Consider the following 12,215-nt stretch of genomic DNA (forward strand, 5'->3'; position numbering starts at 1 on the left):
GAAGGGAAGACCTGTATAGAAGTTAATAGCATTGGAGAAGACTTGAGTGGTGAATACTTTAATTTTGAACTGCAGGCATGGCCAAGTTTTCAGCAAGTGAGGATGGGGACTATAGATAAGGTAGGAGGGTTCCTTTACCTGTGCCTCCAAAGGGAAGCTGGGGCAACTCTATTTTATTTGAAAGCAAACTTTGCTGCCCAGCCCCTCCTAATATCATTACTGTATCCTCATCAGCTGGGGACCTTCATACTGGGTGGAAAACAAGAAGGAATTTCCTTTTGATTATTTAATTGAGTTTTGTTTACATAGTGTTTCAGACCTAGAATCGGGGATACCTGAGTTCATATCTTATCTCAGACTCTTGTTGGCTGTGTAACCCTAGGTCTCTTCAACAGTGTTTACCTCAGTTTCCTCAGCTGTAAAATGAAGATAATATCATCTTCCCAGGATTATTGGAAGGATCACATGAGCAGATAGGTAACTCAGTGGATGAAGCACTGACTGGAGTCAAGAGGATCTGAGTTCAAATCCAGCCTCAGACACTTAACACCAACTGTGTGGCCCTTGGCAAGTCGCTTAACCCTGACTTTCTCACATCCAGGGCCATATCCGGTTGTCCTGATCCATATCCAGTTACTGGACCCAGGTTGCTCTGGAGGAGAAAGTGAGGTTGGTGACTTAGCCCAATACCCCCCTCATTCAAATCAAATTCACATGCTTGTCATGGTGTCACCTCCCTGATGTCATGGTCTTCAAGACTGAAGGACATTGGGTTGGCTAGGTGGTGCAGTGGATGGAGCACCATCCCTGGAGTCAGGAGTACCTGAGTTCAAATCCTACCTCAGACACTTAATTGCCTAGCTGTGTGGCCTTAGGCAAGCCACTTAACCCCATTTGTCTGGGGAAAACCTAAAAAAAAAAAAAAGATTGAAGGACATCATCATTGCAAGTCTAAGATAAGTATTAGAAATTTTAGACTTTGGCCTCCATCAGTCATTATAGCCCTACCATAGTAAACAGGCAAAGCAAGGACACCATCCTCTCCTAAGCAACTTACTCCATCCTAGCACCCTTTGAGCTTTGGGTTTTTCACTTATTTTTAGGGACTTGTGGTTCACTTCCTAAAATTAGGTTGTGACAGAAGCAAATCTGGATTTAACCAAATTAACCCTTTTCCTGGGGAGGGCTACTGTTCTTAGAAGCTATTTCTTTTTTGGCCTAAACAATGAAATAAGAGAAGAGCTGCAGCACCCGATTTAGTTTTCTAACCACTATTGTCTGTCAGGTAGTCTAGCTCAGACCAGGAGCTAGGGAAGTAATCTAGCAGACACTGTCATAAAGGAAAAATTAATACTTATCTCAATCCACAAGCAAATTTAAAAATTTTTAAAGAGAATGAGAACATTTCCCACATACTCTCTTAAAAGCAAGGAATATAAATCTCGAGTCCATAAATACAACTAAACCTGAGTTAAGGGAATGCTAAGTATTTTTCAAATATTATTCATTTGATTCTCAAAACATCCCTGGAACATAGGTTCTGTTAATTATAAATTATAGGTGGGGAAACTGAGGCAAGCAGAGCTTAAAATGACTTGCCAGGGTCACACAGCTAGAAAGTGTCTAAGGCTAGAATCAAACATAGGTGGTTTTGACTCCAGGCTTGGTGCTCTACCCATTATCTCTGAACCACAGGAGAAGGGCAGGCATGTATAAAATAATAACTCACATTTATATCATGCTAAAGGCTTGCAGCTGTTGTTGTTCAGGCCTGGTACTCTCTCCCATGCTCGAAGGCTTGTAAAGTACAAATATCTCCTATTAACAACCGTGAAAGGGAGATATTTTTATTATCCCCATTTTATAGATGAGGAAGCTGAGGCAAACAGAAGGTTAACCATAGGTTACAGCTGGTAATGGTCTGAGTTTGGATTTGAACTCATGAGTTTCCGGCTCCAGGTCCAGTGGTGTAGCTGCTGAGCCACTGAATGTTTGTGTATATGGAAATTAAAAGTGATATAAAAACAAACATGGTTAGAGCCTGGACTTAAATGATTTCATTTCATTAACTCTTCAATATGGAAGTTTCCTTTTAAAATCTTCTTAAACCTGGCAGTATTATAGTCTTAGGAAATTGCCTGGGACTCTGAGAGTTTGACGATCAATATACAAGCATTTATTAAGTGGATGCCAACAAAGACCCATAGGAAGACTAAAACTTTCCCTGCTCTCAAGGAGCTCACATTCTGATGGAAGCTACCAGAGCCATACAAGATGTGGACTGTATTGAACCTACAAGGATTTGCCAATGTCATTGATAGAATTTAAATCTGACTCTAAGACCAAGTCTCTATGCACTATGTCCTGCTGACCCAAGAAACAGAATATATCAATGAAAATGTCTTAAAGTTTAAAACAAAAGGAAGATGAAGAGAGGTTAAGGAAAGCTTCTTGGGGTGGGGGGCATGACACATGAGCTGAACAGAGAATGAGGCTGGGATCTGAAGAAGTGAAGGTAATGTAGGGGTGTCATCAGTTGGGGAATGGCTGAATAATTGTATATGATTGTGATGGAATACTACAAGTACTACAAGAAATGAGGAGCTCAATGATCTTAGAAAACCATGGAAGGATGAATTAATGAAGAGCCAAATGAGCAGAACCAGGAGAACAAAGTGTGCAAAAAAGAGCTATATTATTTTAAGAAGAGCTTTGAGTGACTAAGCCATTTTGACTATTTACAAATACCCAACTATAAAGGACATAAAGATGCTATCTATATCCAGAGACAGAACTGGCAAATAGAAGTCCATATAGAATAATTTTACATATACAAATATATACCTCTGTGTGATTATTCATGTCTAATGGTAGCTATCTGGGGGGAGGAGGAAGAAAAAGAAGTGGGAGAAAGGAAATTTGCATGACAATTTTGTAACAAATTGTCCATAGTGGATTTGCAGTATCATGTATAATCATCTTTTCTTGTACTATGTTATAGAAATGCTTGTTGTATTACATAAAATAATTCATTAATTTTTTTTTTAAAAGAGGTGATGGTGAGGAGAAATTGTATGCTTGGGAGGATGACTTGTTTACCCGGACAGTAGAAGCCCTTAAAGAAGAACCATATGAAAGGAGCTCTGGGTATGGACCGGAGGTAGCAGGACTGAAAAGAGCAACAAACATCTAATTGTAGAAAACTTGCCTGTTCAAATTAAAATCAGCTCAAGGTCAACTGAGGGCCAGAAGTTCCCCACCCCTAGTCTGCTAAAAATATAAGGTCTAAGGCTAATACATTTTGAAACTTCCTTCCCGTTGTTGTTTACACAAGGGCCTGATCTAAATAAATCCTGTAGTTAAGCCAGGGTGTGAAATTACCCTATGTGTTTTCTCCTTTTGTTGGATTTATCCCCTTTGAACAGCTTTTCTGTCAGCTTTCTTGTTCTCAACTGACTTTCAGAGGAATGGGCTGGAGGAGGCCCTAGGCAGATTTAGTAAGGTCACCATAAAAGGAGCCTTTCAGCTGTTTGGGGAGGACCAGGCTGAGGCTGGGAAGGGTCAGAAGCTCTTTACATGCCTGAGACCCTCCCAGTCATTCCATCAAAAAATAGAAACACTCTTAACCCTCCTAAGGGCAGCTGCCCTGACCAGATGGGACAGAAATGATTCTGGTTTGTTAAGTGAACACAAGGAGATCTTTTGAGGACAAATCATAGTGGTCACACCCGGGACATTGTCCTGGTTTCCCATTAGCTCAGTGACTAATACTTTATTCTGGAACTGAGGATGTCTCCCTGGACTGGTTTCCCCTTGTGAGGATTTGATTCTGGCTCATATCTCCTTTCCAAAGGTGGGAGCTCTCTTGATGGTGTTAGCTTTGTGATAAGATATAAACTTGCCTTTGGTACTAATGCCAAAAGATCATGGGATTCTAAACTTATATCTGGAATGGACCTCCAAAGTGATTTGGTTCAACCTTTCATTGTGCAGATAAGGAAATTAAAGTCCAGAGTGATGACTTGTCTAAGATCACAAAGGTAATAAGAGAGGGATGCTAGGATTTGAACTCAGATGATGGGCAAAGGTTCAAGAGTTGGAAGAGAATTTTGATGCCAGTCCCCCTCATTTTACAGATGAAGAAACAGACCCAGAAAAATTAAGTGAATTGTACAAGATCATTCAGATGGGTGTCAAAATTGAGATTTTTAAAAGGGACTAGAGACTGTATAGCATAATAATAACAACTAACATTTATAGAGAATTTTAATATTTGCAAAGCACCTTGCAAATATTATTTCATTTTATCCTCACAACCACACAGGGAAGGAAGTGCAGTTATGATCCTCATTTTATAGATGAGGAAATTGAAGTAAAAAGAAGGATCACACAGCTAGTAGGGACAGATTTGAACTCTTAGTCAATAAACATTTAATGTTTTCAGTCATTTTCCAGTCATGTTCAACTCTTTAAAATCCACTTGAAGTTTTCTTGGCAAAGATACTAAAGTGGTTTGCCATTTCCTTTTCCAGCTCATTTTACAGATGAGGAAACTAAGGCAAACAGGGTTAAGGGATTTGACTCCTGCACAATCAGTAAGTGTATGGAGCCAAATTTGTACTCAGGAAGAAGAGTCTTCCTGACTCCAGACCCAGAGCTCTATCCCTGTGTCATCTAGCTTCCCAAGCACTATATGAAAGAGCAAACATGGACTTAGATCTTGAGGTTTCTGGAGCTATACAAGCCCTTAGAAAAAAAAAGAAGTCAAGTATGTTCTGCTGTGTTTGCGCATGTGCATGTATGTGTGTGTGTGTGTGTGTGTGTGTGTGTGGCAATTTTTTCCCTTTTGCATTTAATTTTAAAAATAAAATAAAAATAAATTCTTTTTAAAGGTCAAAAAAAAGGGAAAAGGAAGTAAAACTTCTAGTGACCCCCTACACTCTTCCTTCTTGAGGAGTCTCCTCCCACTTTATAGTCCAGTTTATAGTCCTGCTCTTTGTGGACTTGTTCATGGAGTTTTCTTCACAAAGATACTGGAATGGTTTGCCATTTCCTTCTACAGTATCCCCATAATACAAATGGGAAGCTGAGGAAAATAGGAGTCAAGTAATTTGCCCAGGGTCACATAGCTTATAGGTGTCTGAGGTCTGATTTGAACTCAGATCTTCCTGACTCCTCTGTCCACTGTACCATCTAGCTGGCCCAAAATAGTCTCTAAATCTGGAAGATATAAATCCTTGGGAAAGTGGGGCTCACTGGAAAGGGAAGGAGAGTTGTCTCTTATTGGGCTCCACAACAAGTCCATTTGTGGGAGTGAGGAAAATAGAACCTGTCCTATAGTTGATGTTTTATTAGCTGGAGTTTGTGAATGGGAGCTAAGATCTCTTTTTGTTATAGAGACCTAAACATGAAATAAATACTGATGGTTCCAGCAGGAATCTCTGATGGGGGGATGAACTAAATTCTAGTGTTTCCAGGGGAAACTAGTTGGAAGTGCAAGCTAAAGCAGGAATGCTTGTAAATTCTCTTTCTCCAAGAAGATCAATCTAGTTCATATAAATTAAGAGCTTCAGCTCTCGATCATGATATTTTGGATAGTTTGGGACTAATAAGCCTCTCTCCCTGCTTCTTTAGTCTGTCCTCTGTCTCTAGTGCCTACTCCCTTTTAGCTAAGCATAGCATTTGTTCTTACCTACATTAACTGCTCCACTTTTATCCCATGTGCAGATAGCATACTTCAAGAGAGAAGCAGGAAATGGGGGCTTTGTAAATGAAATGACCTTTCTCTTGCTGTGAGTCAAAATGTTATCTGTATTATGATTGGTTTGTCGATTTGGTTTTTGCTCAGCTCATTTGTTTCTTTTTAAAGTCAATTCATATATATATATATATTAGGTTTTTACAAGGCAAATGGGATTAAGTGGCTTGCCCAAGGCCACAAGCTAGGTAATTATTAAGTGTCTGAGATCAGATTTGAACCCAGGTACTCCTGACTCCAGGGCCAGTGCTTTATCTACTACGCCACCTAGCCACCCTAATTTCTATATTTTTCAATTATCAATCATTTATTTTTTTTCTCCCTCCCATACCTCAACTACCCACAGAAAAGAAATAAAACAAACAAAAAAAGAATCTTTATAGTATGTAAAAATACTCAAGCAAAACAATTTCCCACGTTAGCTGCCTCTAAAAGCATTCTTAGCATTACTTCATCATTTCTTTATCATGAGGTAGGCAGTGTTCTTTATCAGTTCTCTGGAATCATAATTAATCATTTTATTGATCAGAGTTGCTAAGTCTTTCAATTAAATATTGAATTTGTAGTATGGATTATTTCTCTGGTTCTGCTCACTTTATTCTGTATCAATTCATACAAGTCACATAAATCACTGAATTCTCTTTTTCTTTTATTTCTTACAGCACAATAGTATTCCAATACATTCATGTACCATGATTATTTTAGCCATTCCCCAACTGATGGACACTCTACTCCTTAGTTTCCAGATCTTTGCCAGTATGAAAAAAATATTTTTGTGTGCAGAGCATCTTTACCTCTTCCTAGGATCTCTTTAGCTGTTTAAAGTATTAGAAAGAAGTAGGATCTCTTTCAAGTGACTGTCAGTCTCATTGAGAATATCCTGAGAAATCTGAGGTTCAATGCAATCAGTATGATTCTACAAATAGAAGTACTTAGAGAATTTCATCATCTCTGTGGCACCCTATATAGTGAGCAGAGGGCTTGAAGTCAGGAAAGTCAGAGATAAACTCTGCTTCAGACATTTACTAGCTGTGGGACTGGGAAAATAAGGCTGTCAACTAGCACCATGCTAAAGCAATTGGGATACAAAGAAAGGCAAAAATAGTTCCTGCCCTCAAGCAGTTTATAGTTTAATGGGGGAGGTAACCAGACAAACAGCTAGTTATCCCTTCCATGTCATGACTTTCCCTTTGGGGGAAAGTTCAGAAGTTTTGATATATTGTGTAGGTCAGCATAAGTTAAATGGGAATTGGGGGGGGGAGTTTTGAGGAAACCACAGATAATACATCAAAGCCAGAAAGAAAGTTTAGAAACTCAGAAATGCACAAACTTTATGTGTGATACTGTAAATACCCCATAAAAGAAAAAATTTCAAATGTCTTCTCTGGTAAGATGAGAGAGTCAAAAAATTTTACAAGACTGTTCCAGATTTCAGAGGTATCCTGCCTCAACCCCTGCAATGTGGAAGGGATAACTTTATATACATACAAGGTCATCCACTATTTCCCAGACTATCAGTCTGTTATCTTGACTCGTGTCTTGCCACTGAAATCCAGTGACTCTGGAAGAGACAGTGAGGTTGATGACTTTGAGCTCTGCCTCACTTCAATGTGAGATGTCTTTGGTCCTCTTTGAAAACAAAGGGTGATCAGCAACACCTGGAGGGGAATAACATGTAAGATGATTGGAAAACGTCCCACATTCCAAAACCTGGAAAATGTCCCACAGTCCCAAACCTGAAAAAACGGTTGTTGGTTAAAAAAAGGTTTGACTCCCTCTTGAGGCTTTAGAAGTTTCACATTATGTAGAGTTCATATAAGTGAGGACAAGCAGCTGGTTGACAGGCTTGAAGCAGTTTTATCAGTTTCCAGAAAGAGGTAGCTCCCAGCTAAGTCGCTTGAGACCTATGTCAGCAAGCAAGTGTAAACATTTAATAAAAATTTTAAGCCAAAACACAAGCTATTGGGCTGCTAAGTGGCACAGTGGATAGAGCACTGGCCTTGGAGTCAGGAGTACCTCAAAATCCGGTTCAAATCTGACTTCAGACACTTAATAATTACCTAGCTGTGTGGCCTTGGGCAAGCCACTTATCCCCATTGCCTTGAAAAATCCAAAAAAACAAAACAAAAAAACCCACAAGCTATTGGAGAACCCAAGACACAAACTTGGGTGTACCCAAGCAACGACGGTACCCAGCTTCCTTGGAGTATCTCTGACGTCAGCCTGGCCTTACCTTTAGGTTAAACAATTTCTAGACTCGAACTATTAATAAATATTAAAAATATTTTCCCCACAAAAGGTGGGAAAGGGCTGGGTTATGAAGGGCTTTAATAGCCAAACAGAGCATTTTATATTTGATCCTAAAGATAATAGAGAGCCATAGGAGTTTATTGAATGATGGGAGAGTTCTGTACTTTAGGAAGATGAATTTGTGAGTAACATAGAAATTATAAAACTTGACAGCTGATTGGATGGGGTGGGGTAAGAGTGAGGAGTCAAAGGGGACACCTGGATTGTAAGCCTGGGTAAGTAGGAAGATGGTGGTAGGCTCGATAGTAATAGGGAAGTTAGGAAGAGTTAAAGAGTTATGGGAAATGCTTATAAATTCAGTTTTGGACATTTGATTTCAAAGATATCTATGAGGATACAACCTGAAATGTCTAATAGGCAGCTGGAGATAGGATACTAGAGGTTAGGAGAAAGACATCCTCTAAGGCAAATAATGCATTGGACTTCCAAAAAAAGGCTAAAGATTAAATTCTGTCTCAGACACCTCCTGTGACTGGGCAAATCACCTAACTTCTTTGACCCCCTTTCCTAATATTAGCAGCTACCTTATAGGGTCATTATGAGAGTCAAAAAAAGTATTTTGCAAACTTTAAAGCACTATATAAATTCTAGCTGTCATCATCATCATCATGATTATGATTATTATTATTATTATTAATTACATTAGTGAATACCTTTTTCCAACCTGTGTTGTTTGGTTGTTGTTTTTTATTTGTTTTTAAATTTTCTCACTTTCAATGATAATAAGCAGTATATTGTTAAAAGTTCATTCTGTGGTACACAAACTCCAAACAGAGTGTCTGCTGGACAGTTAACTCTGAATAAATATTTATATGATTGATTAAAGGAATCTCAAATGGTTTTAATATTTGTGTGAGAGATAACTAGGTTGATGATGATGATGTTTGTCCTTTGTTCTTGAAAAAGAGCTTGACATCAGGGAGGTGATACTATGACAAGCACATGAACTAGATTTGAGTAAGGGGGATACTGTGTTAAGTAACTAGCTTCACTTTCTCCTCCCAGAGCCATCTGGGTCCAGTGGAAAGATACGGGTCAGACCAGAGCTGATTCTGAATTTGAAGCAATCAGGGTTAAATGACTTGCCCAAGGTCACACAGCTAGTACGTATTGAGTGTCTGAGGCCAAAATTAACTCCTGACTCCAGGGTTGGTGCTCTGTCCTCTATACCATGGAGAAATTTTAAGGCTATATTTTAGTCTTCTAGTTAAATAACATTTTTTTTTATCTGTAAACAATAAACACAGAAGACTCTCCCTCAGTGGTAGGACCAAAGGTGTAGACAGATGTAAAAAATTGTCTCTAAAAATCTGCCTATTCCCTTTTTGCTTATTTAAAATGATTTTGTTTATTTACATTTTTTAATCTTATTTTTTATTTTTTAAAAAAAATTTGGGCAGCTAGGTGGCATAGTGGATAAAGCACCGGCCCTGGAGTCAGGAGTACCTGGGTTCAAATCCGGTCTCAGACACTTAATAATTACCTAGCTGTGTGGCCTTGGGCAAGCCACTTAAGCCTGTTTGCCTTGCAAAAAAAACACTATGACACCTAGCCACCCCTCTCTCAAAATTTTTTAATAGAGTTAAGAATGAAAGTAAATGAGACAAGTTGCCCCCATCTTCTCAAATGTCTTTTTTATGACATCTATGATCTTCTCCATTCTTTTATGACCTTGCTCTCTTTTAGGTATCAGGAAAACTCCATCCCTGGGTGCCTTTAAAATGGTCACCGACAACACAAAGGTTCAGATGTATTTCTCCAGGTCTTTCTCTGACTTTCCTCCTCCACATTTGTTTTCCTAAATCCCATGACTACCTGTTCACAATCTATTCAGTAATGAAGTAGGAAAGTGAAATCGTACCATAACATTATTAAAGATGAGAGTAGAGCAATGCAAAAAAAAAAGAATTGAGCAATCTAGAACGTGACTACCTGTTTCTTTCTGTGTCATTGCATTGTCCTCCTTGCAGTTCCATCCACAAAGGTTTTGGGGGTGATCAAAGCTGTCTACAGGCTTGCTTTCCCCTTGGTTATTTTTCTCTGTTTTGTGAGATGATTGTTGTTTTTAAGTTGTGTCTGACTTTCAATGACCCCATTGGGGTTTTCTTGGAAAAGACACTGAAGTGGTTTGCCAGTTCCTTCCCCAGCCCATTTGACAGATGAGAAAACTGAAGCAAACTGGGGTTAAGTGACTTGTTCAGGTTGACACAGGTCTAAGTATTTGAGGCTATATTTGGACTCAGGTCTTCCTGACTCAAGCTCAACACTATCCACTGTACAACTTAGCCACTCCTTGTGAGAAGATACTGCTCATAATCTTCTACAATCATCCCCAATGATGAATTGCAAATGAACTTTGACTGCAAACTAGTATTCCCCACTTTTGCTGTATTTTTGTTCTTGGAAGAAGGTCAGATTTTTGCAGACTACAACATTTAAGCCTCCTCATTTTATAAACCAACTCTAAGAAATGGTAATAGGATCACATGTATGAAGCTGGGATTATAAAGGTCATTTTACAGATGAGGAAACTGAAACACAGTGTTGCCAAGGATAATGCCTCTCATAAGTGTCTGAGATGAGATTTAAAACCAAGTGTTCATGAATGAGAGCCTTCTGTATTGTATCACTTACTAGTGATATTTTTTCAATTTTTAGAGGCATTAACTTGTTTAAATGGGTTAGGGGCATCCTTAAAGAGTCCAAGTATGACAATATCTGGTTTTGTCTAATGGGAGCCCCCGCTCTTGTTAGAGGCTTTAATGCCTCTAATGTTGTTATTCAGTCATGTCTGATTCTTCATAATCCCATTTGAGATTTTCATGGCTAGAATACTAGCAGTGGTTTGCCATTTCCTTCTCCAGAAAATTGAGGCAAAGAGAGTTAAGTGTTCACCTAGCTATGATGTGTCAGAGGCCAAATTTAAACTCATTTAAACTCTACTATACAACCTAATTGTCCTTACATCAAGCCTAGAATAAACTTTATTTAATTCAATCCCACATGATAAAGTATTCAAATATGAGCTCATAGAGAACAAAACGACCTCCTTTCCCTCCCTTTGACTGCCCTCTTCTCCTTGTGACTCACATTACTGCTTGGGGCATATTTCCATCAAGACATAAAATTAGGATTGTTCCTCCTAAGTCACTGATCTAGGTAACTCTCCTTCATTTCATGGTGTTTCTAGTTAGCAACATGGTGCCTCCTGGCAATATATTCTCAACTCTTCTTCCACCAGGTCCTCCCCCACTGTCAGGGCTCTTGTCTTCTCTTCTTTTTTTTTTTTGTTTTGCTTTTCTTTTTGTAAGGTAATGGGGTTAAATGACTTGCCCAAGGTCACATAGCTAGATAATTATTAAGTGTCTGAGGCTGGATTTGAACTCGGGTTCTCCTGACTCCAAGGTCAGTGCTCTATCCGCTGTACCACCTAGCTGCCCCCTTGTCCTCTCTTCTATCAGGTTCTTTCCTTCATTATATTTGCATTTCCTCCCTATAGATATTGCCTCAGATTTTCTCCTCTCCAGGAGATGGTGCCAGTTCTACTTAGGGTTAGGATAATGGTACAGATCTTGCATGCCTATAGAGCCAGAATGGCACCAGGCTATTTATTCCATCTGTTCTTTAATAGCCAGTTTTTCAGTACTATCTGACAAAAAGCCTCTTCAGATGTTGTGGGAGTTGCTTTCTATTTATCTATGTCTGTTTTTCTCAGTTCTAGCCAAGTTAGGGTCTGTCCATTCCATCTATCTCTGCTCCCTATCCTCAGCTTCCCAACTCAAATCCTGTGATGTCCATATCTAGTATTGTCTAATGGTAGTTCCTGCTCTGCTCACAGGACATCAAACCTAGGCCCTATCAATATCTCCCATTGAGGAATAGAGTGGATATTTCTGTCTTTCCTTTCTTGTTTCTCTCCAGAGCAACTGGGTAAATTAGCCAAGGCTGATTGAAGAAAGCCCAGAAAAAGGAAGGAGAGGATAAGCCTATCCCTGAGGAGTTGGAGAAGACATTGCCTTTAGCCTTATTTTCTAACTCAGTGAGGAGCTGGTGCCAGAAGCAATGTGAGATTGTAGCTTCTAGCAGCAAGATCATATTCCAGTCAGAAGAAATCAATTGGCCTCCTTGCTCTGTAGGGTCTGTCTTT

This window comes from Macrotis lagotis, chromosome X, assembly GCF_037893015.1.
Source record: "Macrotis lagotis isolate mMagLag1 chromosome X, bilby.v1.9.chrom.fasta, whole genome shotgun sequence".
NCBI lineage: Eukaryota > Metazoa > Chordata > Mammalia > Peramelemorphia > Peramelidae > Macrotis > Macrotis lagotis.